Source organism: Danio rerio, chromosome 14 (assembly GCF_052040795.2).
Source record: "Danio rerio strain M-AB ecotype USA chromosome 14, GRCz13ab, whole genome shotgun sequence".
NCBI lineage: Eukaryota > Metazoa > Chordata > Actinopteri > Cypriniformes > Danionidae > Danio > Danio rerio.
The window spans coordinates 37,827,501-37,849,595 of NC_141034.1; the positions used below are offsets into that span (position 1 = coordinate 37,827,501).

General features: G+C 36.2%; 1 protein-coding gene across 2 annotated transcripts in view; it reads right to left on the minus strand.

Annotated features, from left to right (window-relative positions):
• LOC147833990 (uncharacterized) overlaps positions 1 to 22,095 on the minus strand; it is a 162,882-nt gene that overhangs the window by 3,131 nt on the left and 137,656 nt on the right. For both annotated transcript variants that reach the window (XM_087281834.1, XM_087281833.1), the window contains one exon: positions 19,623 to 19,719. The gene's annotated coding sequence lies outside the window, so the exon portion shown is untranslated. The remainder of the gene's footprint in view (positions 1 to 19,622; positions 19,720 to 22,095) is intronic.

The window sequence follows — 22,095 nt, forward strand, 5'->3', positions numbered from 1 at the left end:
TAAAAACAATATCATTATTTCCCCTGTATGCATTATGGTCATATAGTTGTGTCACATTATTTATGCAAAGCAAAAAGAAAACGACACACAACTTAGGCCTATAATAATTTACCAAAATAATGGCACACCAAATTGTGGAATGCACAAACTGACTTGAATGATTACAGGCTTGGAGTATTTTTACTTTATAGAAAATGTGCAATTTATTCGTCTCGTGATTGGACCTTCACATTAAATCACAGATGCCCTAATAAAACTTCTCTCCCTTCATTTCCTCATAAATATTTATGTGTGTGTGTGTGTGTGAGAGAGAGAGAGAGAGAGAGAGAGAGTGTGATGGGTACTGAAAACAAAGTCCAGCCGAGGGTCTTTTGCGGAGCGAGGTGAGAGTGAAGTTTCTATTAAAGTCTACTCTGTTAAATATTTATAGGTCAGGAGTTGCTTTTGGTAAACCAGCAAGCACAATGACCAAAAAAAATTATAATAATAACATCCTCACATGCCCTTACATCCACAGACAAAAACCAGTGTGTGGAGAACACAAAGAAACAATGCTGAAACTCTGATTTCCCCTCAGAAGGCCTTCATGATATACAGAATGAATGAGAAGCAGCTGGACCATCATCCGCTACAGTGCGTGATTTGAAAGTGGGACACCAGACAAAATAGGCAGATATTCGTCTGTCCATTGATTAACAGAAATAGCTGGTGAACCACAGAATGAGAAAATTCTCTGCTCTTTATTGCAGTCATATATTCAGTCTGGTATGAGAGTCATCAGACGTCTCTTTACCACAGTCCTAAATGTGCATCTCAACGGCTGTGCTTCAAAATCCAGAAAACTGCCAACCTACTGTAGGCTGTCTGAATAAAGCCCATCTTTACCCTGTTTTGCCCTGTTATTTGCTCCAAAAATAAAGATACCAGGAGGAAACAAAAAGTTTTTGATTTTCCAAAGAAACATTTGTGTTATGGAACGGTACCAATGGTGCCCTTTTGGTGGGCATGGTGTACGACAGAAAGTTTCAGTCGATGTTACTCTTGCTCAATGTCAAAGTAAAGCTATACGGGTCGTTCCCATTGACTATAGCTGCAGATCAATAATAATGCGAAATAGCCTACTGTAAATTGTGAACTTAAAATAAATATAACAAATATGAACACATACAGACTCTTACAGTCTCCGATTTGTTACCAATTACAGAAAAACTACACACAGCATACATTTACTCCTTATTTGGCTTCAAAAACAACTGGAAATATAGCCCAGTCAGTGCAAACCTCTCATCTGCATCTTTAATCTCTGCCAGCACATGTAACCTCTTGTTAGAAAGTAATTCCGTCATTTTGAGTTGATAATGCAAATAACGATAATCTAAAAATATTGATAAAAGTTAAACATGGCAGTTTGTTCATCTTTTAGAATAGTGAAAGAATAATTTGCTCTTTTGTTTTTTGGGCTTCTCCTTTGTTTTGTCGCACTTCACTCTTGCGTTTGTCCGTTTCAGAAAGGATCTGATGTCAGAAGCACTTCAATAATCAGGTGCATGTTATTATCATCAGCTCAAGTTCGTTATTTCAAAAATAGAGGCGCAGTGAGTGCAAGCGAGATCTCTGAAGAAAGTGAAACCGCTCGCGCTTTTAGACGGCCTCGTAAAACAAAAACAGAACACGGCAGATTCTGTTCTTCTTGGCTTAGCTGTTCATCAAGATGACGACTAGTCTTGTTTGCGCTCGGGTCAACCATGGCTTGTTATAATGTCTCCGCTGTGTATTTAAAAATGTCGGTTTCTTTGATTTTATTCTCCTGGCTTGTGTACGCGCTGGTGATGTTTCTCTGTAAACCAATAGCGTTCAGCTGCGCCTTTTGGTACCCTTTTGTTATGCTAGGTTCCCTTTTGAAAGGGTACTGAAGAAGTGGTATGGTACGGTTCACTTTTTGGTATCTTTTGACAGTGAAAAACAGGCATAAAAGAATACCAAACTGTACCGTACCACTAGTTCGTTTTTTTGTAGAACCCTTTTTTTAAAATAGCTTGAAGAACATTTTCATAACCTATAGATAATTTTTCTCCATTAAAAAAAACTTTCTTTGAAATGTAAAGATCCCAAGAATGTTAAAGGGCACATACTGTATCACAAAATTTAGCTTCTTAAGTGTTTACAGTAAGTGCTACTGAATCCGCAGTGCATCTATCAGCCTAGAAAATGTGGAAAAGCACAACCCAGTAACTTTGTTTTGGTAAACTATGTAAAAAATGCTCTTCTAGTGACATCCTATAGAAGGGGCTCTTATTTTATACCATCTATATATCTCTTATTATATTACCATCTCTTAATCTACAGAGTTTGTGGAGCTGCAGACCTTTTCTGTTTACTATAACTCTTCCTCTACACCACTAGCTGAGTTTCCAACACCCTGTGTCAATGCACATTCTGAAATGTGTGGGAAAAATCCTTTGCATTTGAGATATTTTCTTTTTTGGTGAACTTTGAAACGACTTAATCCTTATCAGGTTGAAAACCCGGTAATTGTTTGAATCTGGTTTGAATATATAATCCTTTACAGGCCATTAGCATTAGCTTGTTTGTTGCTTGTGGAGAGTTTTAATAGTAGGTGCAGGTTCTACTCTCTTCTGAAAAGCAGCAGCTCATTTGCATTTAAAGGGACAATTACAAAAATGGTTCACACCAGAATTTAGGGCAAATTTGACAAGATGTAATGAATAAGGGCTATTTTGAGTGGAAACTTCACAGACACATTCTGGAAAACCAGATTTTAATTTAAAAACACACAAAAAGGGCTTAATATGTGTCTATTAAATGATCTTTATGTAGATGCTAATGCCATTGAAACAAGCTTTATCTTCAAGAGAGAAAAGGTTTGGTCCACAAGAGAAGTGTGTGTGTGTTTACAGAGACAAAGTAAGAGAAGAGAAGAGGACAGTAAGCTGGTTTGTGTGTTTACCCACGGGAGAGAAAAAACCCTCGTTCTGTTTATGAATGCGGGCAGAGTGGTGAGCGGGATATCATGAGCATCATTGAATATTAACCTACGATGAGGGTGAATTAAACTTTTAAGACATGCAAAGATAAACATTTATTAAGTCATTTTACTGCAACAAAAACAAGGTTAAGTAGAAGCTATATTTACAAGACTTTTAATGGCTGAAGCCTGCTGTGCATTAAGCCAGGGTAGTTCTCCTTAAAATGTGTTAAATGGAGTAATTAATTATATATATAGCACAGAGAAGGAGAGACAAACGCCTTGTCGTAGATCCCAGTTGTACAAGCAACAAATATCTTGACTTCTACAGTAGTTGATCATTTGGAAAAGTGGCAGAAGGTAGATTTTTCTGATCAATCATCTGTTGAAGTGCTTTCCAATTATCACAAATACTGCAGAAGACCTATTGGAACCTGCATGGATCCAAGATTCTTACAGAAATCAGTAAAGTTTGGTGAAGGTAAAATCATGGTTTGGGTATACATTCAGTAAGGGGCGTGCAAGAGATCTGCAGAGTGGATGACAAAATCAAAAGAGGTATCAAGACATTTGTGCTGCCCATTACATTACAAACCACAGGAGAGGGCGAATTCTTCAGCAGGATAGCGCTCCTTCTCATACTTCAGCCTCCACAACAAAGTTTATGAAAGCAATAAGGTCAAGGTGCTCCAAGATTGGCCAGCACTGTCACCAGACATGAACGTTACTGAGCATGGCTGGGGTAAGATGAAGGAGGAGGCATTGAAAATAAATCCAAAGAATCTTGATGAACTCTGGGAGTCCTGCAAGAACGTTTTCTTTGCCATTCCAGATTACTTTTTAATACGTTTTTTGAGTCATTACAAAGATGTATGTATGCAGTCCTCCAAGCTCATGGGAGTCATACACAATCTTCATTCTTTTTTCCACTGCACCATGACTTTATATTCTATACTGTGCATTATTTCAAGTGATAAGATTTTGGTCTAAGTTAGCTCCGACCTTATTGTCCCAATTAAAAATCAAGGCATGATCATATTTTATTTTGGTAAAATAAGTGTAATCTAGAGGCATTTGCCTTTCACATAAAACACTTCTGATATCAAATGATCAACTAGAAGTCAAAATATTATTTGTCGTTCCTAAAACTTTTGTTTTGTCCTAAAACTATTATACACACACACACACACACACACACACACACACACACAAAGTAATGGTATTATCAAATCAAATTAGAAACTTTTACAAATCAATAAAAGTATTACTTATATTAAATAAATATTTTGAAGCAGTAAGGATATCAGACTAAATAATTCAAATCAATCACTGACTTCTGCTGTCTACATTTGTTTGAACAACAGATTTCTTTACAATTTAAAACGTCATCTTTTCTGCTGGAGACACTGCTGTCAATAAATCAATAAAAGTATTACTTTAATCAAATAACCTGCTCTTAAGTCTTAAATAATGTTATTAATAAAAAAAAGTATATATTTATAAAAGGGCGACGCGGTGGGCAGTGTCACCTTACCGCAATCAGGTCACTGGTTCCAGCCTCAGCTAGGTCAGTTGGTGTTTCTGTGTGGAGTTTGCATGTTCTCCCTGCATTCGCGTGGGTTTCCTCCAGGTGCTCTGGTTTCCCCTACAGTCCAAAGACATGTTTTACAGGTGAATTGGTTAAGCTAAATTGTCCAAAGTGTATAAGTCTGAATGAGTGTGTTCGGATGTTTCCCAGAGATGGGTTGCAGCAGGAAGGGCATCGGCTGAGTAAAAACATATGCTGGATAAGTTGTTGGTTCATTCCGCTGTGGCAACCCCAGATTAATAAAGGGACTAAGCCAGAAAGCAAATTAATAAATGACTATATTTATTACTCATATTATATTTTTTTATTGATAATTATAATAATATTAGTAAAAGTGTATATAATAACATTAAAATAATAATAAAAATACTCTACAAAATAGCCATGAATATATACTGTACCTGTAAGTGAAAGTGTATGTTTATCAGTCCATTAACAGAGGTCACTTGTGCAACCTTGCAAACCCTTTGGTCTGATTTGATCAAAAGTGCTATTTGACCTCAAAAGCCAGACACACTGAACTAAAGAACTGACAGTTTGATAAGAAATGGCAATCTCCATAATAACCACTCAGACCAAGCTGATATGAAGCCACTCATCACCACACGTCTAACAGATGGTAGCACTGTCCACAGACCTGTATGACCTCTCCAAACCACATCTGAATCTGAGCTTTCCTTCAGACAGAAGGGTCCCGAGGTCAGCGCTGATAAGAGCAGAGGAAAGACTGATCTAAATGACATTCGAACTGTATGCAGCAGACAAACACAAAGAGCGGACATGCCATCACCTTAAGAGCAGCAACAGCTCTCCTTCTGGCATCCAAACACGATTGTTCAAAACAACACATTCATTCCCGCTCTTCCACTCATTACTTCACACTTGTGTCTGACAGGTAAATTAAACATTCCTTAGAAGCCATTGTGTTGGGAGGTTCAGGTCAGTTGCAGACAGAAATAAGTAAATTCCTTTAGCAGTTTGAAGTGGAATTAAGTCCACAACAAAGCCTTAGTAGGAAATCACAAACACAGAGACAAAATTCCCCCTCTAAATTCCACTGTGGGACTTTTGAGACACAGACAAAACATTTGATGATATATTAACTCATATTGGTTAATATTGTGTATTAGTGCACAATTTCACACCATTGTGTTACTGGAAAATTAAACAACAGCTATTTATCTGAAATAAAATCTATTGAAACACTTTTAAATACACTACCTGACAAAAGTCTTGTCGCCCATCCAAGATTTAGGAACAACAAATAATAACTCCTATTAATGATTTGGTATCAGAAGTGGCTTATATAAAAGGCAAAGGCCTCTAGATTATTGCTTACTTTACCAAAATAAAATATGATCATGCCTTGAATTCTAATTATTTAATTAGGACAGTAAGGTCTGATTTTGCTTAAACAAAAGTCGTCACTTAACATAAATAATGCACAGTATAGAATATAAAGTCATGGTGCAGTGGGAAAAGAATGAATATTGTGTATGACTCCCATGAGCTTGAGCAACTGCATCCATACATCTCTGCAATGACTCAAATAACTTAATAAAAAAGTAATCTGGAATGGCAAAGAAAGGATTCTTGCAGGACTCCCAGAGTTCATCAAGATTCTTTAGATTCATCTTCAATGCCTCCTTCTCCATCTTACCCCAGTCATCTGGTGAATGGGCTGTCCAATCCTGGAGCACCTTGGCCTTCTTTGCTTTCAGGAACTTAGATGTGGAGGCTGAAGTATGAGAATGAGCACTATCCTGCTGAAGAATTCGCCCTCTCCTGTGGTTTGTAATGTAATGGGCAGCACAAATGTCTTGATACCTCAGGCTGTTGATGTTGTCATCCACTCTGCAGATCTCTCGCACACCCCATACTGAATGTAACCCCAAACCATGATTTTTCCTTCATCAGACTTGACTGATTTCTGTAAGAATCTTGGGTCCATGCAGGTTCCAATGGTCTTTTGCAGTATTTGTGATGATTGTATTATAGTAACATTTTTGTTGTATTAACAATTCTTTCTATTAGCTGGCTTATTACCAGGCTTATTCTACATCACTAAAATCTTAGCTAGTACCTAAACTAGACTACACACACACAAAATTATGTCTGCAAAATGTTTGCAACAAATTTACATGTGTTAAATTAAAAAAAGTAATTTTAGTTTAAACTCAGCACACATACGGTAAATTGTTTACAACCATTTAACATAAGAAAATTAGTAATTCCATTTTTTTCAATGTACCTTACTAACTATTAAAGCAGCAAATTAGTAGTTTATTGATCTAAGTTTTTTTGTTTGTGGGTTCATTAATAACATACTAATATAATAATACTGATTGACGCTAATTAGTCATTTTATTATTATTTGTTTAAATGTATAATTTACATTCACATTAAATTAATTATTGGAATAGGAAAACATATGGACTTTATTTTTGCATTGTCAACATTTCTGAAGTGGGGACTAAATCAAGTTTTGTCGCCACAGTGGAATAAATTGCCAACTATGTAGTAGATGCCCTTCCAACCGCAACCGTGTACTGGAAAATACCCATACACACTCAATTCACTTATACTGTAGCACGTGTTTGGACTAGGCATGGGGTGGTACAAGATTCTGACAGTAGGATAACCTTGAATAAAAATATCATGGTTTCAGGTTTCATATTTTACTGCTCTAAAATAAATTCTTTTTAAAATTCTGGGTAAAAATCTAAAACTTTCTTCACATTTGAACACAATAGCCTATATTTTATTTTGAGAAAAATGTAAAATATTTTGAAGCAGTAAGGATATCAGGCTAAATTATTCAAGTCAATCACTGACTTCTGCCGTCTTCATTTGTTACAACAACACAGATTTCTTTACAATTTAAAATGGCATCTTTTATCTTTTCTGCTGGAGATAACCAGCAACCTTCTTGCTGTGAGGCAGCAGTGCTAACCACTCAGCAACCGTGCTGCCCTGAAATTATATATTTTATTAAAGCTGTTGTTCTTTCTTCAGATTACGAAATGTTCTTCACATTAAGCTAAAACTTTCTTAAGAAATGTTGACAGAAAGGACACCTACAGTATGTGGAACCTTTATTTTTAAGTGTACACCTATAGGGGTTTTATATGTTTAGAGGTCAGATAATAAATAAAATTCTTCAGCACTTTCAACAATTCCAAAACACAGAATAATACACAAAAAAACACAGCCACATTCATTTAAAAAGAAAGGAAGATGAGATGAACAGAGCAAGAAGTGACTCTAAAATATGACAAAAGGCAAAACACGAGGCATTGTCCAAACAATGCAGTGCACAGCAGACTCCATCAGACTTCCTGCAGTCGATATTCTGAGCCTTTTAATGACGTCCGGCAGTTAGAGCGTATAGCGATTAAGTCAGGTGAGAGCCCCGTGCGCCACAGGAACATATCGACTCAGGGGACTGAAGGAAAACATCCAAACAAGCGAGCGAGCAGGTTGGTAAACAGGAAAATACATAGAGGAAGGGCGCTCTGGAGTGCTCGTGCTGCTTTCAGGGACGGGGCCGCACTGCAACTACTACTGTCCCCGCTTCCTATCGGCCGCAACAAGCTTCCCCTTTCTCTGGCATCCTGGCTCAATTGTGTATGTTTGCGTCTCTGTTTGTTAGATGATACTGTAATTAATTGCCTCTTAATTTGCCGGGTTTGGACGTTTTCCAGTTGAATCACAGAGGATGTTGCTGTATGCTCAGCTGGGGGATTCAGCAATGCTTGTTGACCCTAATCAGACCAACAGCTCAAAAACACACACACACAAACACACACACACACACACACACACACACACACACACACACACAACACACACAACACACACAACACACACAACACACACACAAACACGTCTGGACCGTATGGAGGTTCTCAGCTGGCCAAATGGACCCTAGAGCTTGATTACAGCAGGATATTTTTAAATTCCTCCTTCTTTCCCTAAAGCCTAATCTTGGATAAGTGATTGCATATCCAAAGAATTAGGCATGTTAGCATGACCAACAATAAGGTGATGGTGTTCCTTTGATTCCCAAATAACTGGGTTTCAATGACACAACATGCCATGAGAGGTAGTTATAACAATCAAATATGTCTCTTGTAGAAATAATTCCAATCAATAGTATTTAGTGAATCGGGCGCAGAGGCTGATCCATGTATTCAGAGAACAATAATTAGCTTGAAGAGGGATTTGCTTGCTGCCTAACCCGACCTTTTTAAGCTTTGTGAATAATGGCCTGAGACTTCTACTAACAGACGGCGCACGCTGGAGAAAAAAAATCCACTGCTGAAAGACAAAGTGATTTTTTCCCCCTTCTAAATTCCATTGGGGGACTTTTGAGATTGTCCCAGCGGGCCACAGACTGGACATAATAGAGGTGCAAGACCCCGGGACGGCCAGTCAAGATGTGACTGTGAGAATGGATCATTAGTTTGTGTGTGTGTGTGTGTGTGTGTGTGTGTTTAAACTTCACACTGCCAGATGTAAAGCTTTCATTAAAATTTCACAACATTGCAATATTAATCTTACTATTTCTTTATTTTTATAAGGTTATCTAAGGCGGTAACAATCATACTGTTTTTTTTTTTTTTTTTGTATAGCCTGAATATTATAATCATCATTTGAAGTCAAGAAGCTTAACCAATAACTATTTTGGTAACTTTCATTGTTAACAGTTAATAGCTAACAATAAACAGAACATGGATTCACCCCCTTCATTTCAAATGTGGATTGCGGACATGATTTTAGTAATACAGATGGAAAGACAGATTCCTGAGGACTCATTCAATTGAAAAATTCTTTAGTGTCTGGGGTTTATTTCTTAAATATCTGGATGAACAAACCCACTCAACGTCTGTGGATTCTTCAGAGACTCAATTTATTTATTTAATTAATTAATTAATTTCTTTATTTTATTTTCTGTTGTCACCCGCTAAACTACGTTGTCTTGGTCATTGACTCATTGTATGGGATTTGTCTATGACAGTGCCGAGTTTTGTGTGTGTGCACATTTTTCTCTGTGGTTGTTCTTGAAAAATAAAATAAAATATAATTATTTAAAAAAAAACAGCATGAATACGTTTATTTTACAGCATTTATAAGGCTTTGAAAATAAGGCTGTCGATGCTGACAATCATACTAGTTTTAATGGGAACAAATTATTTATATTATACATTATGACCATTATTTGAAGTTAAGATGCTTACCAATAACTATTTTGGTACCATTCATTATGTTAACACTTGTTAATGCAATAGCTACCATTAAACAGAACATGGATATGTTTATTGTACAGCATGTATTCATCTTAGGTAGTTACTTGAAATTTTTACAATGTATCACTTACAAAAATGTAAACAAACAATGTAAAAAAAAAAAAAATGTCCACTTGAATATTTTCAGTATCTGCTACTGGATGTACTGGAATAACGATGTATGTGTCTAAGTAAAATGTTAATATTTGTTAATATCCATATAAAGTTCTAATAACATTCTCCCAAATGTACTCCCCCCCAGAAAATGACAATTGGTTAACTAACAAATGTTTTTAATTATTGAGACTGAATATTAGGGCTATTCCAGGAAATATTATGTTGTCTAAAACACTGTTTCTGCAGGTTTCACCAAGGTTTTACCATTTTAAGACTTTTTAAGACCATGATGAATGAAATTTCATGAGGCTAAAAGCTAAGGATTTTTTAATGGCCAAGCAGAAAAAAACTGTACCTGTCCCATCAAAAGACTAATTCTAATCAGTTATTTCTCAGCCACATATTTTAAACAATGTGTAAAAATAAGCAGACCCAGTACATTTACTGTAACTCTTTAAAAACTAAAAGTATGCACAACAGACTGTTATAATATTAGTTATAAATAGAGTTTTGCTAAAGGTGTTATTGAAATGTGTTGTTGGTGATGTGTTTTGGATCAGTTGGGTAGCTTTACATAAACAAAGAAAAATTATGACTTGCTTAAAGTGATTTAAGACCTACACAACAATATTTCAGATTTTTTAAAGGCCTTAACTTAACTTCTACTTCTACTTTTACTTTAGTTTTTGAAATTTAAGACATTAAGACTTTTTAAGACCCTGCAGATACCCTGAAAATGAATAAACATGATTGAACTGGGAATTTACAGATTTTTCACTGCTTTGACAACATTTATATTTGAAATTTAGAATCATCAGCAGTTTGAAGAAGAAAAACAACTATTATTATCTAACAACTATTATTTTGTAACCGTTCATTGTAAATAAAGGGAAACAGAGAGTTTTCAAGTCCCTTAATTTTTCCTATTGCTGTATATTGGGTGTTGCGTGTCAATATCCAAACATGTCCACTGACTGTGCTCTCATTTTGATAGGAAATTGAGGCCTGAGAGGCAATATCAGTGACAGACAGGGACACATTGATTTTGCTGTCCACTGGCAACGAGCAAATAAAAGAGAAGGTACTTTATGTTAACACTTGTTAATGCGATAACTAACATGTAACAGAACATTAATACTTTTTATAATATTTTACAGCGTTAATAATCTTTATTAATAATACTTGAAATGTTAACAATGTATATGTATACACTATTTCTCTATGTTTTAGTTGGGTAAGTTTTTTTTATGTTTTCTCGAAAGGGATGCCTCGAAATATTAGAAATATATTGTTTTCTAATTTGATTAAATTTTACAATGAAATGTATTCCTGTAATGGCAAAAATGAATTTCCACATTACTACTCCAGTCTTGGTGTTTCTGTACATGATCATTCAGTAATCCTTCAATATGCTGATTTGCAGCACAATTATTGCCATTAATGAGAGAACAGCATTTATTAATCTTAATTGTCATCTTTCAACAGTTCAACAGTAAAAAAAAAAATAAAAAATTTATTTAAAAATGAATTTGCTCAGCCTCGGGTCATCCAAGATGGAAGTGAAATTTTTATCTAGCAGAGCATTAAATATAATCCAACAACGTGGACATGTTGTGATGGTGTACGCTGTAAAAAAATGATGTCATCATAGCGTATGCTTTTATGTTCATGTAACCCTATTTCAATGAAATTTTTAAAGTCTTTTTAGTCTAAGTTTAATGTAATGTAAGGTAAAACAACTAGTAAAGTTAATTTGATTCATCATCAAAAATTTAGGATAGGGCTGTTTTTATACAACATGTGCCTCACACAGCTGACTGGGCTTGGCAAACCACTTGTAGAAAACACACTTTTTCATAATTTCTCTGACTTTTCAACCAACATTTAAACCAGATTTGCACCAGACATTCTTAGTATTTTTTTTTTTCACAATATAGGCGCGAAGTCTAAAGCACATGATTCAAGCATTAAGTACTTGTCCGAATCCACTTTTGCTATTTTAAGGATGTAAAAAATGCTCTGCGCCAAAGTGCATGGTCTAAGTTTGTGCGTACTTTCCTAATGAGTTATAGGTGTGTTTTGAACATGATTCATTAAAACAATCAGAGTCTCATTTCATATTTTCTTTAAGGGTCAGCTGCGTCGCGCCATGGCGCATTTGCTATTTACATGACGGAGTTTGTAAGTGGAAAAACTGAAAGCTTTACAAGTGAGAAAACAGTTTAATAGACCATCTGCAGCGCAAGGATAAAGATTGATGATATGGCCAAAGCCATATCATCCTGCAGCCCAAGACCGGTTACTCACCGAAGCTAAGCAGGGCTGAGCCTGGTTAGTACCTGGATGGGAGACCACATGGGAAAACGTAGTTGCTGTTGGAAGTGGTGTTGGAGAGGGCGATCAACCTGCAGTCTGTGTGAGTCCTAATGCCCTAGTGAAAGTGAAGGGGACACTATACTCTCAGTGAGCGCCGTCTTTTGGATGAGACGTTAAACCAAGGTCCTGACTCTCTGTGGTTATTAAATATCCCATGGCACTTCTTATAAAGAGTAGGAGTGTAATCCTGATGTACTGGGCAAATTTCCTATCGACCCTTAAGCATCATGACCTCCCAATCATCCCCATCCAAAAAAATTGGCACTATCACTGTCTCTCCACTCCACTTATAGCTGGTGTGTCGAGAGCGCACTGGCACCGTTTTCCTGTGGTTGCCATCGCATCATCCAAACGGAAGCTACATACTGGTGGTGGTGTGGAGAGACCACTCTCATGATTGAGAAGCGCTTTGGCTGTATGGCGAGCCTCCTCCATTGGGCCTATTTACTTTCTCTTTACTTCTACTCATTACTTTACTCCTTTACTTTTGTGAAGAAAGGAAACGGTGGAAACTGACTCAACTGAAGACATCCATGAGATTACATATTTAATTTAATTTAAGTACAAAGATTTGTTTCAAAACTATTTCTAAATTCAGTTCTAATTTCCAGCAAATGAATAAATAAACATTAATGGTCAATTAAAAATTAGTGGTCAAAAAAAGTTATATCCAAACACACGTCCTATTCTTATGCCCCATATGGTGATGCAGCCGTCTCCAAAACCTGACAAATATAAATATGCATATAATAAACAATACTGCTAATATCAACATTATACAAAGGCAAATTGTCAAAAACAAACTGAAAAAAGCCTCCCAACATGAATAAAATTCAGATAATGTTTTTTCTATTTATGTAGAAAATAATAATTATTTATAAAATTAATCCTTAAATTTTTTTTTCATATGTAAAGATAATTGTGAATTGCTGTACATCCTGTATGTATTAAGCAATGTGTAAGCATTTGGACGTACATAGGTGCATAACTAACTGCTCTGCGCTGGACTTTAGACCAGATTTTAGTTAGTCAATGGTGCAATCTATTTCAGTTTCTCAAAATAGCAACGTGCCAAGAATGCACCTTAACACACCTCAATTATAGACCAGCGCACCCATGAGTCCACAAAATAGTGTTAATGGATTTGCCATTTAAACAATGGGCGCAAAACGTGAACATTAGGGTTGGGCTGGTCTGAAAATACCAACAGATCGCACCAAACACATCTTTTTGTGCCAGGTGTATGATAAGGGCCCAATGCATTTATAAAAAAAGGGCCTCACACAGATGAGTGGACTTGACAAACCACCTGTAGAAACTCTCCCTTACTCTAGCACCTAATTCTCTGAGCACTAACAGTTCCTTTGTATAATTAGCATTTCTTGTGTGTATTGCCTCTTCTTGTTGAATCACTGAATGCCTCCTCAATTATAAGTGGATTTGTACAAAAGCGTCTGCTAAATGACTAAATGAAACTTTTTATAAAGGTTGCAGCCATGAAGATAAAAATAAAATATAGGAAAGATAAAATAACATGGTTGTCAAAGAATAAATGCAGATTAAAATGTTCCAAACAAATGTTTCAAACTGACTACTGATGATGCATTTACTGAAGTATTTTAAAAAAAAATCTTTACCCTAGAGAAATTGTGTTGCAGCTTGTATATTGGGTGGTACATCAATATCAAAACACGTCCACTGACTCTGCTCTCATTTTGTTGGAAATTGAGGCCTGCGAGGCAATATCATATTGACAGACAGGGACACATTGATTTTGCTCTCCACTGGGAAAGAGCAAATAAAAGTAAGAGAGAAGCAGACAGACAAAAGAGGGAGAATGTAAAAGATAGATGAACATGAAGTCAGAAAGATCAGCCTGACACATCCTGTCAAACCCTTAAAAAGTGCATCCCTGATGACCCGTAAAGAAAGCAAGCACAGTTGATGACACACACACACACACACTTCAAACACACGTCCTGACCGCGAGTTGCGACCCCTCCAACACTTTCTTTCCACTCATCTGGTGACAAACTATTTTTAGGTTATTATATTCCTGGCATTTGTACACTTCGCCTATCAGTTTTCACTTGCTCATTTAACATTTAAAGACGGTAAATGTGCACTCCCTTCCTCTAGCCTTTAATTCAACAATCTGATACGCAAACACACATAGGCAATGCTGATTTCTGATTAAAATTCTCCAAAAACACATTTGAGGCATTCAGGAAAAGGTCATTGGTAAATTTGGTAAACACATTCCGTATGCGACGTGTTTACTTTTTAGGTTTTTTTGGCCTAGAGGGCTCCTCAGAACTTGCTAGGTTGAAGTAAACTACGGCGCAAATGGGCCGTTGCAAGACTGCCCTAACTGTGTTTTTTGGAGAGGTGAAACGCGCTGATTAAAGATGATTGAAGGCCTTCAGCTCCTTGACTTTCAGACAAACACCACACCATGTTTAAAGGGTTATTTCAAGTCAAATTCACTTCAATTCAATTCAATTCAGCCATCATTTACTCACCTTCATGTTGTTCAAAATCCATAAGGAACATATTTTTGGAACACAATTGATTTTATTTTTAATCAAATCTAATAGATTTATGTCCCTCAATTGGAGGTCTGTTCATCCAGAATCATTCACCAACACCACTTATAAAGAAATCAGAATATATGTTCAAGTTTTTAGAAGCATAATCTAAGTCTTGTAAAGATACATAATCACTTCATACTGGGGCTGCATGTAAAGGTGCAGTGTGTAAGTTTGACACCCAGTGGTTGAACTAGGTATTGCACACCTGGTTCAAAACACACTCAAGCGCAGGTTGCCAGATTGATGGCACCAACAGGAGTGTGCCTGAGTATCGAGCCTAAAGGCTGATTTTAGTTGTGTAGTTAAGGCAATTAAGGCAGAGTTTTTGTTTTTGTGCTGTTTGTGCTTCTATTTCTTGCAGCTGAACAACAGGATAAACTGACAATGGTTACCTCAGGTACACATCATGTGCTTTATTCAGTGTTAATTGCTAATAATGTGGGTTTGAATGCCATTTTATTTCCCGGGGATGGGTTGCAGCTGAAAGGGCATCCGCTGCATAAAAAATTGCTGGATAAGTTGGCGGTTCATTCCGCTGTGGCGACCCCGGATTGATAAAGGGACTAAGCCGACAAGAAAATGAATGAATGAATGCCATTTTACCAGATTTTACTGCCATATTACTGAAAGCAGCAGCAAATAATTTACATCAAATGTTAAAAATAAAATAATTCATTTGAAATTGAACTTTAGAACTTTTCGGTGCAAACCAACACATATCAGTGATTCAGCACATACACATAATAATGTTAAAGAGGTTTAATATGAATTAATTATATTATAAACCTTACCATTTTGTTGTAGTGCAATAAGTGCACTATTCTGGGCTTCTGAATGGCTGTATTTAAATTTCTGTTGTGTTGCCACCTCTGGTGCAAACAGCCAAATTGCTTATCATTGAGCATCCCGTCACATAGTGTGTTGTTAGGACACATGTTTAAAATGGAACCTGCTCACCTAATGTTTACATTCGTAAAATGTATATTATTTGCTAATTAATAACCGCCTCACGTGGAATTCTGAATCTGTGTCTCATTTCAGACTTTGTTACTGTTCACCGGACGTTGCATATTGGTCACAGACTCATACTTTGAGAGCATTTCTGACAATGAATCCACAAAAGTGGAGTGTTGAAATATAATTGGCCAAAGTAGCATTGGGGGGTAAAGATACCACATTTTCAAACAGAATATCTGACTTTAGCATTGTTTTTCAGATAAATTTGAATGTTCACCTAGCATGTTTATCAAATATCTGCAGACATATTATGGTATTTTTATGCTTTAGAAAAGTCAAAAACTTAAATACAGCACCTTTAAGCAAATTTCTGCTAAATCTGTGATTGTCATGCACATCTTGTCAGGGAAACATGGTTCTGTGATCAGTAGTAAATCTATTGCAATGGGCAGAATGTGCTCTCGTGCTGAAACAAAATATACACCACAAAGAAGAGACAGAGGAAATCAAACAGAATTTAATTGCTACAGAATCATCTCACAGAAGATTTATCAAACACTTGACTATGAGATGAGTTTGTAGTAAAACATGATTAAATGTGTTTTTTTTAAATCATGTGCTTACAGATCAGCAGCAACACAGAGTCATAGTTCACTGAGAAGCTACACAAACAGATGTCAAATCGAAGAATGATTCTTTTCGTTTTCATGATTGCGACAATTCAATTTTTTTTTTTTGCGTGTAGCTTGACATCGAACTACGGCTGTGTGCAGTTAACGCTGCTCCATCTGCCAACACATTTGAGAGTCTGCAAGAGGTTTGTTCTCAATAAGATGTTTAAAGTTCGCTGATCATGTTTACATATGAATAACAGTAAACATTAAATAAGCTCTCCTTATTAAGTGATTGTGCCTCATCCAAAGACTTGGGTTAAACTACATGCTTCATATGGATTTTTTATTTATATATTGATTTATTATATTTATATAGCACTTTTTCGGGTATTCAAAGCACTGAAACAGACTCATTTTGAAATATCAGATTTTGGGATGAATAGATTTTCAACTGTAGGTATTGTTGGGCAATTTATTTAAGGCAGGAGTGTCCAACTCAGTCTTGGAGGGCCAGTGTCTATATAGCTATGCTATTTACTATAGCTCGGTGTAATAAATGATTAATAAAAACTCCACATATAATAACATGCTTTTACTCCAGTTGAGTGTTTAAAATAAATCCTTCTGTGAGATGATTAAATAGTCGTATGTTTATTAGTCATGATCAATCAATGAAAGCAGTTAAATTTTCTGTTTATAACAGCCTTCAGAGGAAATTAACTACAGATCACACTGTTCTTACCTGACAAGATGCGCATAACAATCACAGCTTTGCTTGTTTGTGTTTGCAATTTGATCAATTTGATTAATCTCCCAGGCCTAACTAGATGAGAGAATTCAGATTTTATTAAAATGTATTCAATTGCATTCCAAAAACTAACATATTGTTGTGTTTGGAATGACTTAACGGTCAGTAAATTATTACTTTTTTTAATGTCTGAGCTGTAGTGAATTCTGACTTGCTCTTTCCTCCCTAGAGTCTTTTGGTTACTGAGAAGAGTGCAGCTCTTCCACTGGACAAATGGTCTAAGCAGATGACTGGTCAAGTGTCCCTCTGATGGCCTGACCTCCTCGCTCTGTTCGCTGATTCATTATGTAAACCTGCAGTCTTTAAAAGGCAAGCAAAACAAGAGAAAAGCAAAGCCAAACAAAGCAGAGTGCTCATAAGTTACCAGGGGGGGTTTCTGAATGGTTGGGGCCGGGTGAGTGGAAAAAAAGCATGGAAGTCATGGGAATATAGACACCCACTGAGGGACGCGAGGCCATCACAGAAAATTTCCTGATTGTACATCTAACCTTTCAGCACCTCCTTCTGTGGCCTGCACACATACAACACTAGTTGCCTGGTCTGAGTAAAAAAGACCACATAAACAAAGCAAAACCTACCAACTGTAAAGCCGTTTCAGATCACTCATTATGTGGGCCTCCTGCAGTCCGATGTTTATAAATGAACAAAACGTGATAACTAGAGTAGGGCAGGGTTCAAAAAGGCAAACAGTAGCATGCTGCTTTTACTTACGTTAGTTCTGCTTACCTAAATGGTGACAGGTCTTGTCAATGTAAATGTACTGCATTAGAGTCCTTAAATGTTGGACTATTTACAACTTTCTATAAAAATTAAGTACTTGACTGGTGAAACACTTTTTGTACATTTTACAAATGCAATCTGTGAATTATGATTCAAGAGCCAGAACTGTTAACTGTTAATTTATGCACTAACTGTATTTTTAATAAAATGAATACTTTTATTAAGCAATGATGAATTCAGATAATCAAAAGTGACAATAGGGCCCTTTATATTGCTACAAGTTATCCATTAAAAAATGCTTTTCAAAAAGTATGACAGTTCATACAATATTAAGCGGTGCAGCTGTTTTCAGCATTTATGATAACTGGAAATGTTTTTTGTTTACCATTTGCAAAGTTTAATTGCAAATTATAATAACTTGTAGTAAAGTACTTTAATGTAAGGTGTTTTTGTTACACGTTTCATGTAATAGTCCACTGGAAGAGCTGCAATCTTCTCAGTAACCACAAGGCTCTGGGGATTAAAGAGCAAGTCAGAATTTACCACAGCTCAGTCATTAAAACTCAAAGTCGTAATTTACTTACTGTTCTGCACTTTTTGTGCAGCTGCTTGCAATAATTTATTCATTTATTCATTTTCTTATTCGGCTTAATCCCTTTATTAATCAGGGGTTGCCACAGCAGAATGAGCCGGCAACTTATCAAGCATGTTTTTTACGCAGCGGATGCACACTTATACACTCATTCACACTGATACCCTATGGCCAGTTTAGTTTACCCAATTCAGGAAACCCACACGAACACGAGGAGAACATGCAAGCATGCTCAAAAGCTCTATACAGGTAAACTTGAATTTAATTGAATGTAATTACCAGAGCAATTCTAAAGCTAACCATATAATAAGCACATGTAATTAATTAATATTACTCAGTGGTTACATGAAGAGTTGCACTGTAACAAGGAAACCTTAATGATGCTGAAAATCCAGCTTTACCATAAGCAATATTGTTGTCTTTCCTGTATTTTAAGTCAAATAAATGAATAATAGCATGATGGCTCAGTGGTTTGCACTAATGCCTCACAGCAAGAAGGTCGCTGGTTCGAGTCCCAGCTGGGTCAGTCGGCATTTCAGTGTGGAATTTGCAGGGCCCCCCTTGTGTTCGCATGGGCTTCCTTCAGGTGCTCTGGTTTCCCCCACAGTCCAAAGACATGCACTAGACGTGAATTAAATAAACAAAATTGGCCGTATGAGTGTGAATGAGAGAGTGTATGGAAGTTTCCCAGTACTGGGTTGTAGCTGGAAGGGCATCCACTGTGCTGGATAACTTGGCGGTTCATTCCGCTGTGACGATCCCTGATGAATAAAAGGACAATGTCGTAGGAAAATGAATAAATGAAATAAAATTCTTTTCCCAAAAACATAAAAAGTGATCACAAACTTTCTGTACACACACAACATAATTAGTATTTTTACAATTTTGAAGAAAAATCTTCACAAATAAATATATAATATAAACACAGACTTGGCAACCTTGACCATAACCTTCAGCTGTATGAAAAGACAAAGATGCTTCTTACCTCAGTGACCATGACAAAAGTTAGGGATGAAGAGAGGATGTGCACAACACAAGAACATCGACCTGCACTTAAACAAACACAAGCCTCCGCTGCATTTCTGTGAACGGTAAACAAAACAAAATGCCAAGTCAGTATGTTTGATTGAACTGTGATTCAGAATTTCACATTAGTGAAATTCGTTTTCATATTATAGGAAATCAATAAAAAATTTAGGTGGTGAAAAATTATTAAGGCCACAACAATATTGAGAACAGACAAAAAAGATCTACAGAAAAAATGTAATTAAATACAAAAACTTAAAAATAAAATATTTTTAATAGTTTTTTTTTATAAACAAAAGCAAAGACACAGAAAAGTGCATTATACACGTAGCTAAAAAACACTGAAAAAATGTTGTTAAAATTTAGTATGAGCTGAAACACAGTTGTGGAGTTTTTGGGACAACTTAATTGTTTTAGGTTCTACTTAAATGTGTCAAAACCATTTAACTTAGCCTAAATGATTTGTGTTGGGACAACCTGAATTAATTGTGTGGAACTCATTTTTAAAATGCAGTACACAAATGCTAATAGCTTAATTCTGGTCAGATTAACGTCATAGCTTAATGCATTAAAATGTATTCATTGGCTTAATGGTCTTCATGCATCAAAGTATATTCTGGAATCAAAGGTCCTGCACAGTACATAATACTTGGTTCCACACAATTTCTTTATGTTGTCCCAACACAATTCATTTTGGTTAACTAAAAAGTTTTTTTTTAGGTGACGCTGTGGCGTAGTGGGTAGCGCTCTCGCCTCACAGCAAGAAGATTGCTGGTTCGAGCCTCGGCTGGGTCAGTTGGCATTTCTGTGTGGAGTTTGCATGTTCTCCCAGTGTTCGCATGGGTTTCTTCCGGATGCTCCGGTTTCCCCCACACGTCCAAAGACATGAGGTACAATGGAGATGCAGGTGAATTGGGTAAGCTAAATTGTCCGTAGTGTACGTGTGTGAATGAGAGCGTGTAGATGTTTCCCAGTGATGGGTTGCAGGTGGAAGGGCATCCACTGTGTAAAAAATATGCTGGATAAGTGGGCGGTTTATTCTGCTGTGGTGACCCCAGATTAATAAAGGGACTAAGCTGAAAAGAAAATGAATGAATGGATGAATAATCATTTTTACAAATTTAAGTTGATTGAACATAAAATAATTAAGTTGTCTAAAAAAAAGGAAGAATTGTGTTGTTTTAACTCATTTAAAATAAAAAGTTAAATGAGCAGAGTGCAAAACTAATAGTTTTCATTCAAAAATCTGGTATTTCGGAACTTCCTAATAGTGAGAAAGCAAAACAAATGAGGGAAGATGACCCTAAATGTTCCACTTGATCTTTTGGCTATGGCTTCAAGGTAAAAATGTCTGGGAGAGTTCTCTGGTGCTTAGATTAGCAAAGACGTTCATTAACTTCCACTGACACACTGACATCAGTAGTTTACAAAGACTGTACATCACGGACAATCCTGATTGCTCTAAACAAGCATGTTTCAGGCTAAAAAAAGTAAAGCCAATTCTTCTTGAGCAGCATGTGTCTTTTTTCTGAGCCACAGAGTGAAGCTGACCGCAATGATTCTGCTGTGTTTATGACATGAAAATCCTGCATCTGCACTTATGAAGGATAATGGAGTCCTTCATCAAAGAGATGAGTTTAGCACAGTTACAGAATTGATCAATGTTTCATTTCGTTCTCATGAGAGCTGCATTCAGCTTCTTTCTCATAATCGCATCCGATTCAAAACATACATGAACAGAGAAAAAGTTTATAATGGAGTGACGAATGTTAACCCAGGAATTCATGAAAAGTTCTCATCTGCTCTTTGAATGTTAAAGTATGGTTACAGCTTTTAAAAAACCACAGAAGCCTAAATGGAAAAGCATACAGTAAGAGAAAAAATGTGACAAGAGAAGGAAAATAATGTGAGAACAATTGTGTAACAGAGTCTACAATACCAGACAAATGTTTAGACATGCCTTCTTGTTCATATTTATGAAGTAACATAAATAGAAGTACAGTATGAGACATATGTAGACATAAAAATCATCAGAGTGCGCATATAGAGATTCTTACAGGCAGTTGCTTGATCAATTCCAAACACAGTAGAAAAAGGAAAAAAAAGGAAAAAAAAAAAAAAAAAAAACAGCCCACTGCCACACTTTAGCTCTCAAAAAAACGATTTATTTATTATGGTAATGTTTAAACCTACATGGTCTTCATCAGGTCACCTGTTTTTGAGAGCTAAAGCCGATTTTTAAAAACTTTTTTTTTTTTTTTTTTTTTTTTTACAAATATGCAGTCATCATACCTGGGATGCTTTTTAATTGATAAAATTATTAAAAATTATTGTTTAAATATCGGTTGTCTGCTTAAAAAAAACAAAAAAACAAAGCACAGGCCTTAATTTTCCTTTAGCATCAATAGATAGTTTAATAGGAATGTTTAACA